Raw genomic sequence first — 15,593 nt, 5'->3', positions numbered from 1 at the left:
GTGGAGGTAATGCACCACAGGCACCACCGTAGTTGATAGCGCTTTTAGTGGAGTAGGCCCCACCGTAGTTGATAGTACATTTAGTGTAGTAGAAAGGGGAGCGGTACAGGTGGTGCCTACTACACTAAGTAAAAGCGCTATCAACTACGGCGGTGCGGTTCCCAGGCACTTCGCACCATACCATCTCGTCCCATGCCACTTCGCACCAAAACCACTTCGCACCAAAACAACCTCGTACCAAAACCACTTCGCCCCGAAAGTCACGTTGCCCCACACCATTTCGCCCCAAAACAATGCCATTTTGCCCCAAACTTACCTCCAACCGGTAAAGCTGAAAATAACCAACCACTACCATTGAAGTTTTCACCTTTTTCTATCATCCCAGGACTGAAATCTTCAAATTTTACACATTTCGAGGAAATTGTTGAAATGTGGCGTCAACATTACAGTGGTTTGTTTAATGACGTCCATAACAGTAATGATCAAAAGTTTGTTGAAGACATGATAAACAGTTGTATAAATGGTGTAAATGACTTCATTGTTTCACCCAGTGACATTCGATGTGCAATAAGAAAATTACAGATGGGCAAATCAGCTGGTTCAGATTTACTTTCAGCAGAGCATTATATCTATGCCGCTGACAAAGTGTTTGTACTGCTTAGTATGTGCTTTACTGCAATGTTAGTTCATGGAGTTTGTCCAAACAAAATCTCAGAAACTGTCCTTGTGCCAATTATCAAAGATAAGAATGGTGATATCAGTAATAAGAACAACTATCGTCCTATTGCACTGTCGACTATTGCTTCAAAAATTCTAGAATTTGTTCTTTTGAACACTATGGAGTTGTATCTTGACACGTCTCACTACCAGTTTAGTTTTAAGAAGGGTCACTCTACTGACATGTGCCTATTTGTTTTAAAGGAAATTGTCAATTATTACAGAAAAAATGGTAGTAATGTCATAATTACCTTTTTTGGATGCTTCAAAAGCATTCGATCGCGTGAACCATTGGACATTGTTTAAGAAGTTGATCTCTCGCAAAGTTCCAATTTATATTGTAAGATTTTTACTCATTTGGTATCGAACGCAATCTATTATTATTCGTTGGGGTGATTGCATTTCATCTGGATTCACTGTTACTAATGGTGTAAGACAGGGCGGTGTCCTATCCCCAAAACTGTTTAATGTATATAATGATAACTTGAGTGCTTTGCTTGTAAAATCTCAAGTAGGCTGTAATATCGGTGGAACGTTTATAAACCATTTAATGTATGCCGACGACATTTGCTTGATATGTCCTTCTGTCAAAGGGACGCAGAAATTGATAGATATGTGTAGTTCTTATGGTACCACTCATGACACTGTTTTCAATACAAAGAAAACCGAATGCCTGTGTGTCATCTCTAACAAATCTAGAGTTGTACATTTTCCTAAAGTTTACATAAATGGTATACAAATCGCATTTGTAGAAACTAAGAAGTATCTGGGCTGTCTTCTAACGTCTCACTTTTTAGACGATGCAGATATTGATCGTCAAAAGAGATCATTCTATGTTTCAGCTAATATGCTTCTGAGGAAATTTTCGCTATGTTCTTTAAGGGTAAAATGTATGATTTTTAAAGCCTATTGTTACCAATTGTACGGATCTCACCTTTGGTTTAGTATTCCCTTGGGGCTATGATGAAACTGAGAGTTGCTTATAATAATGCTGCCCGTATTTTTCTGGGATACAGAAAGTTCAGTAGTGCGAGTTCCATGTTTGTTTCAAATGATCTGTATAATTTTGACAGTTTACTCAGAAAACAAATGTATGGCTTTATGGTACGAATATCTATATGTGATAATGTAATTATTCAGCAAGTGAATCAGTGCTTGAATTTCTCATCTGAATTACGCAAGTTTTGGATTGATTCTCTTTTCTAGTGAGATAAGGTTGGCTGTCAGCACCCTCACCGGTGCTTTATTCCACGTGTCTTTAAGTTTATTCTTTCATTTCTGTAATTGTGTTTCTATGGACAATTGATGTCCGATTTAAAGAGAAATAAAAAATAAATAAATAAAATGACATCGTGCAATTCCGCGCACGTCCTGAGTTGTAGCACTGAGTAGTTTGTGTGTTTATCTACCGTTTATGGTTTCGTGCAACAATAAATTATTCGTGGTAGCCAAAATGTCCTGACATATTCATGGTTCCAAGTTGCAGGTAAAAACAACGTTATGATACGTCGTGACATCGTTGTTTTAGGACGAGTTGACGGTACTATACTTTGGGCGAAGTGGTTTTAGTACGAGGTGGTACTTTGGGCGAAGTGGCCATATCACTGGCGTAGGATGAGGTAGTACTAGTACTTGAGACGAGGTGGTTTTGGTGCGAAATGGTTTTGGGACGAAGTTGTGTGGGGTGAACTGGTTTTGGTGCGAAGTGTCTGGACCCCTGGGGCCTATGGTACAGCTTACAGGCGCCGTTGCAGTTCATTAATTGAACCTGTCGTAGACGAAATACTCCTGAACACCCCTGGTCACGACTTCACCCAGGGGCAATGATTGAACCGGTTATCCAGTGTTTGAATAACCGGTAGGCACCCGCGAGCAAAGGCGTAGGAAGGGGGCAGGGGAAGCATATGGCATATGGTGGTTTGAGCTCCCATTCATGGTTGACTATAAGCCCTGCATACCGTACAGTAAGTGAGGCTACCCACAATTCCCCTTGATTTGTTCACTCAGACATTTTTGCTAAAGGCTTTTTCAATTTTATCAGTTTCTTAACAATTTTTAACTTACAATTTAAGTTCAGGATTATTTGTTAAAACTATGTTCCAAAATTATTGATTATGTTTAAAATTCAAGAGTAAATTGAATGAGAAGTCGATGTTTGGAGGTGCTAAAAATTGAACACTTTTCAAGATAAAGTTATCAGCAACTAAGATGGTCTCATCATACCACCTGTCAGACATGCAAATTTCCTTTGTTACCAACATTAAAAAAAATCAATACCCTTTCTTTGGCCAACACAGATGCAACTTATTCCCTTAGTTTCCTTGAAAATATTGTGTATGGCTGTCAAAAATCTATGTCGACAAAATTACAAAATTGCTATCTCCTCCGCGGAAAAGGGCTTGATCTTATCATTATTCACAGTGGGAAATCAGAAAATTATGATTATCAGCATTATGTTGCCAAAATTTTGAAATATGGGCTGAGTTGTTCTGTATACAGAAGAAATTTGCTTCAGTTCAGTGAGTGATCTCCGTGTGTACAGATTATGGAGATTGTGGGTAGCCTCACTTACTGTGTACCGTGCTGTGTGTTCTGGGCGTTACACGTAACGCCTGGAACACACAGCACGGTACGCAGGGCTAGGTTGACTATATTTTTTGTAATCTTTTCAATACAACAAGTTTACAGCCCGTTGCTACTTATCTTCCCTTTTCGAAGTCTGGTAGGCACACGTTATATCCATGTGATCTTTATTGAACCGTTTGCCAGTCTGGCATTTTGGCACATACAATAAAGATATCCAACTTCAAGTTGAACAAATCAGAAAGAAAGAAAAAACCTCAAAATTCATTTAGAAATAATATAACACTTTCTCTTTTCAAAACAATAAATTTTGCCCTAGAAACAACTGTCATTGTCATTATTTCAATAAATTTTTCAGTTAAAACTTTGTTCCTTATCTTTTAAACGCAGGATTTTTATTCTTTCTTTGTTAATGGGTATCGCTGTAGGAAGAGTATTTCGTCTTCTATTTTATTACTCTTGTTGTTTTGCAGTTGACTTCCAGGACTGACTTCAAAAATTTGGTTTGTGTCTTTTCAACACTTGAGTTTAAGTTTAAAGTCCATATATTAGGCCACGTTCAAAAAAAATGGTGAGGGGTGGAGGAATTCAGGGGGGGATTCGAAAATTTTTAGGGTAGTCGAGGGTGGGGACTTGAAAGTTTTGCTCTGCCTATGGGGGGGGCTGAAAATATTTTGACCCCCAACATTTTGACGTCGTCCAATGGTTCTAATGTTAGTAATAATAAAACAAAATCTAGAACCGTTTTGTCACATTTTATGTCTTTAATCTTGAAAAAAATGTATGAATGCCATTAAAGTTTCATAAAACAAGTTCGCCTTGTAATGGGGCAGGAGCTGCAACTGTTGATAATTTTTCAATGTTTCTGTGCAATGTATCAAATACAGTTTCTTGGTGTCTCTCTACAGCATGCTGAAAAACACAATATTCACTCTGTCAACAAAGCCCGTTTCTCTAAATATTGGTGATATTTGAATGATACAAATGCACGGTACATGTAGGCTGTGTTGGCAAGCTGTATATTTGACAGCTCAACATGCTGTAGGGACTAGAACAAGAACGCAATTGTATAAGGGACCGTCTCATATTGTCGCAGAAGTTCAAGAAACGAAATTCCTTCGTTTAGATCAAAACCCCCTCCCCCCTCCCCCTAAACGAAACTTCAAAAGTGCGAAATGTTCATGTCTGCCTGAGAGTACAATGTTGCATTTTGCTATAGCTACTAAAGACGTATTCCCCTTGCCACATTACAATTAAAGTTATCGATCAGATTTGAGTACTAACAGGGCATTTTACCGCATAAAAGTTTCATTTTATTTTACTTTCCCTTTTTGCATCTCCTGTGCTGTTCTTTGTCTTTGCGAACACGCAACTTGTACTCGGCAAGGCGGCAAATAAGCGAGAAGCTTTGACAAAGGGGGCCTAGGCATGTTCAATCATAGACCCTCGAGAAAAACCGTTTTTCTCGAGGGCCTATGGTTCAATCATATTAAAATGACTATGACCAGGTGCATAACTAGTGAGAATAAAGACATCTAGTGGTTAGAGCAGACGCTTATAAACAGCACATTTTAAAAAAAATGATACTTTTTTTTCTTTGTATAATTTGATGAATGAAATGTTTAGGATACAATGTTACTATAGGTAAATTGTGTTTGGGGCACAAACGAAATGGAAACAGTTACAAATTTGTTGGCACGAGTGTGCAGTTTTTCTTTAACTTAAAATAAACACACGAAAACTTGTGATCACAAAATAAAAGTGCGTAAGTGAAGTTCACTAATTGAATGGAGGTCAAACCCCCTCCCCCCCTAAACGAATAAATTTCGCTTTTTGAACTTCTGCGACAATCTGAGACCGTCCCTAAATTGAACAAAAATTTTCACATCTCATTGTACCAATAACACAAAAGTAAAACTTTGAACATTAATTTAAATGGAAAAATGTGTGACTAAATGGAATCATTTATTTTTTATCAAATTTGCCATTATTACACCCAAAATTTCTGCGATGAAAACATTAATTTCATGGAATATTTTAACCTTCCAGTATTGTTTATTTTGTAAAACATTTTATAAGTGGCATCTACCATAAGTTATGTCTTGTACTTTTGAAAAAAAAAATTTCGGTAGGTCACTGTGCTCATTTTTTCACAATTTGGTTAAACGTAGCTAGGAATACACAATTTTCATACTCTCTCATGATTGTCATTTTGTGGGCTTTTCAGCTGGTGCCATTGAACTGGCCAGAGTTGGATAAACTCAAGTCGGCTTAGACTGAGAAATTCAAAAAGTCCACTGATGCATTTAAAATTGAATCAATTAAAGAACTTGCCCTAGGTATATGGCTCTACAACCTGCTGATAAGGGGTAGTGTTGAACAACTGCGTGCAGAACGACACATTACATGTTTGTTTTTACTCTGCGTGCATTCCTAATAAATATGCGGCTATATGGTAATTTGGGGGGGACTTGAACATTTTTGAGGGTATTGAGGGGGGACTTGAAAATTTCGATCGCGATTCCTCCAGCCCCCCTCACCCTTTTTGAATGCGGCCTTACCTGATTTTGTTTAATTTGAACTTAATACTGTTGTTTTAAAAAGCCATACCCAGATCATTGAAAATTATTTTGTGTATCCATTTCTATAATATTATAACTCATACATAAAACACTTGAAAAACAGGTCCTCAAAAAAAATCTGAATTCATATTGGCCACGGAATGGTCACGTGACATGATGTCATGTGAGGCCATCAGTGCAGTGTGCAGTGTCGATGTCACGAAATGCGTACGACGGTACTGTAGTGTCTGGTATACGGTATCAATAAGTCGGAGAGCCCGCGTACCCGGTCCTGCTACAGCTGCTAGGCTCCACTATGCTGTGAAGATCGGTGGAGATACACAAATCAACCTGACTCCATTACAAAGTTAGTAATCCTGCGATACAAACAAATATGGTCAAGAGAAAAAAACTTTCACAGATCGTTTTGTTGGTCTTTCAAATTATCAGCAACATCATCAACAGTGAATGAAGACACAAAGTTCACAGAACTGACGCAGCGCAAATATCAGTAGTTATTTCCAGAACGCGAGAAGGTCATTTGCTGTGCCAGTACCGTCGGATAACTTTGGAGAAGCAGATCAAAACTCAGGCTGAGTTATGAATTTGAGACTTTCACACAGCTGCTCTCAGAATGTTTCGTTTGGGCATATTTGTCTTAAAATCAAAGCCTTAAATGATACTTATCTGTGTTCCCCACTCGTGAAGGCTCGGGTGAACCTGGATCTGAAGGTACTTCATCGCTTGGTCTACCAGGTATCTATAGCTGATTGATCTGCAGGTTGGGGAGATACCTCGCACCTCGCTGGCTCAAACCTATATGGCCGTTGCCCTGAATTTCCTGAACAATAGTCATGTACCATAGAGCCCAAGACTCCCCATCACAATCATTTGAATCATACACTCCAAGTCCAAAAATACCGTCAATGACGCTGTACCTTCTCTAATGTGTGGCCAGGTCAGGTAATTGGTTGTTGGCATGGAGTTGTTGGTAAATAGTTGACAATGTAGGGGCATGAGGTGGGATATGGACCCAAAGAACCCAAAAGATGATTAAATACATCAATCAAAAAAATTCTAAGCTACAGTATAAACTGCCTAAAGATAGTTCAATGTGGAAAAAAAGTTAAATAATTCAGAAATAAGAATTAACAGTCCAAAATAGTAATGACGCACTTCCCTACTGACCTGAGTGTATGTGAAATACTCAACCTGGCATCTGTAACCAGTGATCATTTCCAGTCACTTTTAAGTGTTTTTAATGGATTTTCCAAAGAGTCATGTGGAAATGATGAAAAACGCTTATCTGGTCTTGTGTTTGTATAACCTCATGGCTGATAATTGTCATAGTATTGAAAATAATTGAAAGTGAAGAAATTACTGTTTTTAATAGGCATATTTTCCTTGAAATACATGACCGTGTAAAGAATATATGCTAAAAGTGTTTTTTTGTTGTTTTTTTTAATTTTTTTATTGAAAAAACAAACATAAAGACAACAGAAAAGACCCGAGGAAAAAGAAAGACAACACAGAAAGAAGAAAAGCTAACTTTTTTGATGGTATGCTAAAAGTGTTTAAGAGTAAATTTCTTTTCAAAAAATAATTTAATCTGTGACCAAAGGATTTTTATTCTTTGAGTTTACAAATTCAAACATTGCAATTTGTTCAATCATCTTGTGCAGTGCAAAATTTATAAAATGACTGAAAAACAAAAAAAATTGGCAGAATTACAGTCTTTGTGATGTAAAATTATGGGTTGACATCACGATAATTGTTAATCTGTTCGAAGTACTACTATACTATAATTTAAAACAGAAAAGTTCACGGTAACATATATTGTCAGCAATGTAGTGTTAATTTTGACTTTACATCAAAATATGCCTTTGCTGGATACCAAATATATAGGGCGAAATATTAAAATCAGCCATGTTCAGCAAAATCCACACAACAGCATTGATCCTTTTCTAATTTGATTTGATTTGCTTATGTTATCCTTGTATGACAGTCGGTACAATATGGAACTTGAACACAACACAGTGAATAAGTATGCTGTAAATGAAATGGTGTGGCTGCATCCACATGCAGCAATAGGAGTGCCTTTGTCTCTCACCCCTCATTTCCAACCTGTCCCATCCCTGAAAAAATAGTTTTGTCTTATATTTATGATGTTCATAATTTCTGTATTTGTTAAAATGTGCGCATCTCAAAAACTTTTGATCATAAACATTTTCATTGTTTTTTATAGCTGACCAGTCAGTTAACCTGTTTATTTTGAATATTTGCGTATTTTTCCTCAGTATTTGACATTTTCTGAATACCTTCTTATTCAGTTTGTCATTTTCTAAAAGTTTAAATGCTCCATTGTGTGGTCAAGCTTTCCACAAGCATCAAATGTGGTACTTCATATAGGAAGGTCTGCCTCTAGAGGGCGGGCATCATGACAGTGTTTGTTGGTTAATTTCCTCCACATAAACTTCTGATTGTACTGTAAACATTGAACATGGCCGACGTCCGATTTTCCTGTCTAAAATTTTCACTCATTTTCGTTCATATGACTCTGAAACTCCAGGAAACGATTGGGAAGAGAGGGTTATCTTGAAATATTGAGGTACTCGCCGATATTTTGCAAAATTAAATGAGAAAAAATGCAAGGAAAATGCCGACAGGCTTACACAATGACCGTTTTCAGACGGAGGCATATGATCATCTCTGCAGATTATGCAACAGGCCCATATGACGTGAGGCCATGAGGGGATATCCACGCAACTTAGTACCAAACACTAGCGCTCACAGAGTGAGCAAACACAAAGTGAGTACCCCTAACGTCAGCTCAGTAGTCTGTAATAGATTGTAGTCAACTAAGAAACCTTGGAGAAAGGCTTAACACTGTGGCTATGCCGCTAAGTCCCTTTTGATTTTTGTCACAGCTCAAAATCGTTCTCCCACACCTCAACCTGAGCCATGAACACCCCCACCAGTTTATGATATGACCCACCACAATGGCATGACGTCAACGGATCTTGACAGACGGAAGTCTTGACAGACGGAAGTAGTTGACAGCAGAATACTGGTTTTCAACTCTAATACCTTCTCTGTCTATAAATAGACACGAGAAGGTAAAAACTATCTCTTCATTCGCGCTCGCTGAGTTTAAATTTGACGCCATTGTTGATTCTGTATGTAAAGGAGGCATAGATCGATTTGCACAACAATGGCCTCACGTGACGTCACAGGTGAGGGCGTGGTTCAAATAGAGATTTTTTTCTCAAGCCGTGAATTTTTAGCAAGATTGCATTTAGTTATCAACAGAAATGAACCAGATATGAACTGTAAATGCTCACGTGTTTCATTATATATTGAAGTTATGTGTAAATTTGAACCTTTGCCACATGTTTGCAACTTCATTGAAAGTATTATGATCAACATAATGAACAATATTCACCACAGATTAACTTTATAGGTCATTAAGTATTCAAATACGCAATTAGCTGAAATAGAAATAGTTAATTTCTTTGACTGCTGTCATTGTATCACCACTTTATATAGCAAGTGTAATTGCATGCCTTTGGTCAAGTCCTTCAAACTATATATTTCCAACTTTGAAAGCTCATTAGATATGCAAACTATAAATTAGCTGACACAAAAACTTAAGTGCGAAATGACTATCAATATTGGTATAACCTGGTATAATCATCAATGTACATAGCATGTTATGCCAACTTTGATCAAAAAAATCCAAGTATATATCCCTAATTAGGAAAGTTCATTAAATACACAAATTAGGAATTGGCTGAAGCAAAAATGCTTAATGCCTTTCAATAATATTAGCCTACATAATAGTATCTTTAATGTACATAGCAAGTTTTATCACTTTTGGTCATGTAAATTCAAATATATATCCCTAATTTCAAAAATTCATTAAATATGCAAATTAGGAGCTGGATGAAGTAAAATGTTTAATGACTTTCAATGATGCTCTATCATAGTATCTTTAATGTACATAGCCAGTTTCGTCAACTTTGGTCTCGTCAATTCAGATAAATACCCCTAATTAGGAAAGTTCATAAAATATGCAAATAAGGATTTGGCTAATGTTCAAATGCTTAATGACTTTCAATAATGTTCTATCATAGTATCTTTTATGTACATAGCCAGTTTCGTCGACTGTGGTCTCGTCAATTCAGATAAATATCCCTAATTAGGAAAGTTCATAAAATATGCAAATTAGGAATTGGCTGAAGTAAAAATGCTGAAGGACATTTAATAATGTTCTATCATAGTATCTTAAATGTACATAGCAAGTTTCATCAATTTTGGTCATGTCAATTCAAATATATATCCTTAATTTCAAAAGGTCATTAAATATGCACATTAGGATTTGGATGAAGTAAAAATGCTTATTGACTTTCAGTAATGTTAAATCATAGTATCCTTAATATGCATACCAAGTTTCGTCAATTTTGATCGAGTAAATTCAGATATATATGCCTAATTAGTAGATTTCATTAAATATGCAAATTAGTAATTATCCTTCACGTCACCCCTTAATAACTTGCACAGCTGATATATCTTGATGTGATCAACATTTGTAGCAAATCTCATCAAATTGTGTGCAGTCATTCTCAATGTATAGCCGTTTTTTCTAAAATCATTAATTATGCAAATGAGCAAAAAGTAAGCAAGCCACACCCACCAAAAACTAATCAGTTCTTGCCATTTGCAAACTAAATCTATGTACCAGATTTGATTCTGATCTGATGAGCGTTTTTGAGATATTGAGCACACAGACAGACAGACAGACAGACATCGCTGCGACATATGCTCACCTGTGTCAACACATGAGCAAATAAAATGACACCAGCATTTGACACATGACTCCAATAAGAGTTTATAGTAAAGAAATAAAAAATATCTTTTCATAGGTATGGACTTTAAAGCTTCTAAGTTATCACCTGTGGACCCCATATTTCTGCACAATAAAGTAAAATAAGCTGAATAGATGCCTCAAAGAGTTTCAAAAATGTTTGTACTGCAAGAATATTTTCCGATCTTTATAGTTGTCTGATCTTAAATTTTGCTTTAGAGCTCAAGGCCATTTATTGCTAAGTTAAATTTACCATTATTTGTTAATGTTAATTCTAGGTATTCATATTTTTGAACATTTCCAATTTTTATCATCATAAAAAAATGTATTATGTATTGTATGGCCAGATTTGTTAAATATCATTATTTTTGTTTTGTTATAGTTTATGCCTATTCCCATTTTTCACAATAATTTTTGAGGTTGTTGATACTGTGTTGTAAACCTGTGGCATTTTCTGATAAAACCACCAAATCATCAGCATACAAAAGTGAACCAAGTCCTGGGGTCAAAGTGTTTGCTTTTAAAGGGGCATTCTCTATTTAACCAAAACAACTTTTAATATCATTAGTGAAAATCTTGAATAAAATTGGGCTTAGACGTTCACCCTGTCTAATTCCTCTCTCAACTGGAAATGAATGTCAACTTATTTTGTACACGTACAAAAGCTTTGGAATTTAAATACAAAGACTTGACAAGTGAATAAAACTTTCCCCAACCCAATTTTATTCATTTTATACCGCCAAGGACACTATGTGCTCACATTCGCTTTGAATTGGTCCATTCAAAAAATATTTAAACCAGAAAAACAAGAATGATAAAAGCAATTAAGGTTTGCAACTTAGGTACTGGACCTCCATGACCTCATCTTTAAGAACATGCATATCAACTTCTACGGTATAGCAATGGGACAAGCAGATCCTAAATACATAAGCAAATGTTAACAAAACAATCAGCCAGAGAAGGCTTGACAAAAAGAAAAGGTGGGAGAGTGGGGGAAAAAACAAAGGGTGGGGGAAAAATGTACAAAGGATCTGGTAAAAAAGTAATGCTACTCATCAATCTTCGAGACCCTACCCCCTCCTGAATATCAAATGTTCCATCCCTTGGTATTGACCATGTTTACAATGGCCAGATGGGAGGAAATGTATTTACAACCTTGGGAATTTTTTAATTAATGCTATGAGTGCTATCATTCGAATGTAAACAGCACTTAAGTTAGTTACAGATAGTGGCAAAAATCAGAGATTGCTAAGATGGAGTTTAATTTTACAGGATATTAGATATATCAAGGGCGGAGACAATTTAATTGCAGACTGTCTCTATCGTATTTAGAGTTTATTGTGGTTCACATTTTAATATCATGTACATTTGGAAAAGAAAGATTTATGTTTGAAAATTTTTTTTTTTTAAAGAGAGAGTGTGTTATGTAGGTCAACCCCCCCTCCCCACTCATGACCTGAGAGTAATTAGTCTAGAACATTCTCAAGGTCCCTGCCATGACCTGACTACCTCAAATTCAATTAGTCATGTTTGGAGTGTTTTGGAAATTTAATTAGTTGTGTAAGAGAGGTAATTTTAGAGCAGTGATTAGCATGTCAATAAAAGTTATAGATTGTTCTTATATGATCTTATATAACCAAATGGGTATAAATAGGGGACTGGCTCAGCTTGCAGTCAGACATTTTGGGATCATACCCCTACAATGTTAGCTCAGTAGTCTGTAATAGATCGCAGTCAACTAAGTAACCTTGGCTTACCACTGTGGCTAAGTCCCTTTTGCTTTCTGTCACAGCTCCAAGTTGTTCTCCTACACCTAAACCTGAACACCCCCACCAGTTTATGATTTGACCCATCACAATGGCATGACGTCAACAGATCTTGACAGACGGAAGTATAAGTTGAAAGGACTTATACTGGTTTTCAATTCTAATAATTTCTCTGTCTATAAATAGACGAATCTAAAAACCAGACCCAGGTCACCTCAGTTGCATATTTTCAAACATTCATGTTCATTTGAACAAATTCTCATCATCGAATACTATGGTAGTGATGCTGCAGTTTTCAAATTTTTGATGTGGATTGACATTATAAAATATATTCGTACATATAGACTCTGCCAACTGACCAGGTCTCTTTTGTATCAATGTGCACTAAATTAGAAAAATAGTGAAAACATGGCATCAAGAACACTTGGCTCACATTTGGTTCAATGTGGCACGCATACCAATTTTAAAAGCAATTGGACAAGCAATTTCAGAGAAATGATTTTTTGACCATATGCCAAATGTGAGCTATTAAACACGTACCACTACAACTTTCCATTGATATGCTGATTACAGTTGTAAAATTATTTTACTTGTAGTAAACATGACCTTCCAGAATGTTCTATACTATCCTGGCCTAACCAAACTGGTCACAGAGAGAATGACCCACACAGCACCATGGACACAGGACGGACCCTACCTAACCTTTGTCCCCTTTACTTTTTCTGCGGAGACTAATAAGTGGAATTATTAGATTCTTATCTTCAGTCTGGTTTCACTATTTTTGTAACTGATCCAGATTCTTTCATAACATCTTCTTTCATAAAAGACTTAAGAAGCCAAGTTTGCAATTTATGTCAGTCATCAGATAGGATAGGCATTATATATTGGTTTGTCAGAAAGGGAGTTATCTGCTTAGCAATTTACTGGAAACATTAGTTTAACTGGTAGCTTATCTTTGGTGCAGGAAGACCAGTTTGTAGGATGTGGTCTTTGAGTCTGGCACATCTCCCTTTGATAATTTGCTTACATGCTGTACGTTATTTGTGACCACGAAATTTCAATGGGAAACATCATTTGATTGCTGTGACATGATCTCGTTGCCATGCTTTAGAACATAAATACAGACTTGCTTTCTTCCTGAAATAGGGGAACATATTCAGTTCATATCTGATAAAGTTTATGCTAAAAAAGAACACCTTTCATTTGTTCACTTTGATTTTTATTAAAAATTCAAACAAAAACAAGGCAGTATTTCTGAACATGTCGCAATGCTACAATATTAAACAGTGTGCAGGAAAGATTAGGACAATCAACTTCTGAGGGTCAGTGTTTTACACTATGTATGTTTGACTTACTAAATTCTCTGAATTCTGAAATGAGCTGAGACAGCCAGAGGACAACAATCTTTTGAAGCAAGTTCATATTCAATGAAATCATTGTGTTTAAAGTACTGGTATTTGTGCTCTCTATTAAAAACATAATGTCCCTGAGGTTTACAAATAACAGAAAACTGACAAATAACTGACAACTAAGCTGCTTATGAAAATGAAGTCTACAGTGTTATGATATGAAGCATTGAAAAGGAAAAATACATGATGTCACACCACTGGATGATTTAAGGTAGAATGCGCCTCGGGGACAATTGGACTCTCAAATTTTCCAAGGCTATTTGGTTCACTTTGAAGCTCTTTGAGTGAGAAAAACTTTCACCATCTTACTTTAAAATCGAAAATTTAATTTTTCTCCATAGAGTTAACACATGGATGGAAGCCATTTTGAATTTCAAATATTTGTAAATCTTGAATAATTTCTTTCTAAAAACAAGTCATTGACAATGACATAGTCCCCACTTGTGATAGGAGTATTAGTCTTGATGGGGCAGGGAAATGTGGTCATTAAGAAGTATCACTGGAGTGTATATGTTGAGATCGATGGGCACATATGTCTATGTCGTTGTTCCCAATTTGAAACACATGAGGCATGTCTAAATTATGGTTTTAAATCGGGAAAAAAGATCAGACCTCTAACTGTATTGGCCAGCCAAGAAATACATATGCGCATAATAATGAGGTACAAGATGTGACATCTTAAGGTCTAATATCCTATCAGAATTGGAGGGTATAGATATAAAGGACATAGCACTTGTGGTTACGTATTTATCGACATAAACGTATATTTCAGGTCAAAGGTCATTGAGGTCACATGACATTTGGTCAAAAAATTTCTATCCTATAGTTATCCCTATATACCAAAAATCAGACAACCAGCTCTATGGGCATGCTCAGAATTAGATATACGCATAATTAATGAGGTACAGTATGAAGCATCATAAAGTCTCCCATCATACCATGTATGAAGGGTGTACCACTTGTGGTTACTGAGTTATGGACAAATATGTATATATAAGGTCAAAGGTCACTGAGGTCACGTGACATTTTGTCAAAATAATTGTATTGCTTAGTTATCCCTATTTACCAAAACTCAGACCTCTAGCTCTATTGACTTGCTCAAAATTAGATATGTGCATAATTAATGAGGTACAATATGTGGCGTCATAAGCTGTCCCATCATACCATATATGAAGAGTGTACCACTTGTGGTTACTGAGTTATGGACAAATATGTATATTTGAGGTCAAAGGTCACAGAGGTCACATGACATTTTGTCAAAAAAATTGTATTGCTAAGTTATCCCTATATACCAAAACTCAGACGTCTAGCTCTATTGGCTCACTCAAAATTAGATATGCACATAATTAATGAGGTATAATATGTGGCATCATAAGCTGTCCCATCATACCATATATGAAGGGTGTAGCACTTGTGGTTACTGAGTTATGGACAAATATGTATATTTGAGGTCAAAGGTCACCGAGGTCACGTGACATTTTGTCAAAAAAATTGTATTGCTAAGTTATCCCTATATACCAAAAATCAGACCTCTAGCTCTATTGACTCGCTCAAAATTAGATATGTGCATAATTAATGAGGTACAATATGTGGCGTCATAAGCTGTCCCATCATACCATATATGAAGGGTGTAGCACTTGTGGTTACTGAGTTATGGACAAATATATATATTTGAGGTCAAAGGTCACCGAGG

Source organism: Ptychodera flava, chromosome 13 (assembly GCF_041260155.1).
Source record: "Ptychodera flava strain L36383 chromosome 13, AS_Pfla_20210202, whole genome shotgun sequence".
Taxonomy (NCBI): Eukaryota; Metazoa; Hemichordata; class Enteropneusta; family Ptychoderidae; genus Ptychodera; species Ptychodera flava.
Note: the sequence above shows the minus strand (reverse complement) of the source record.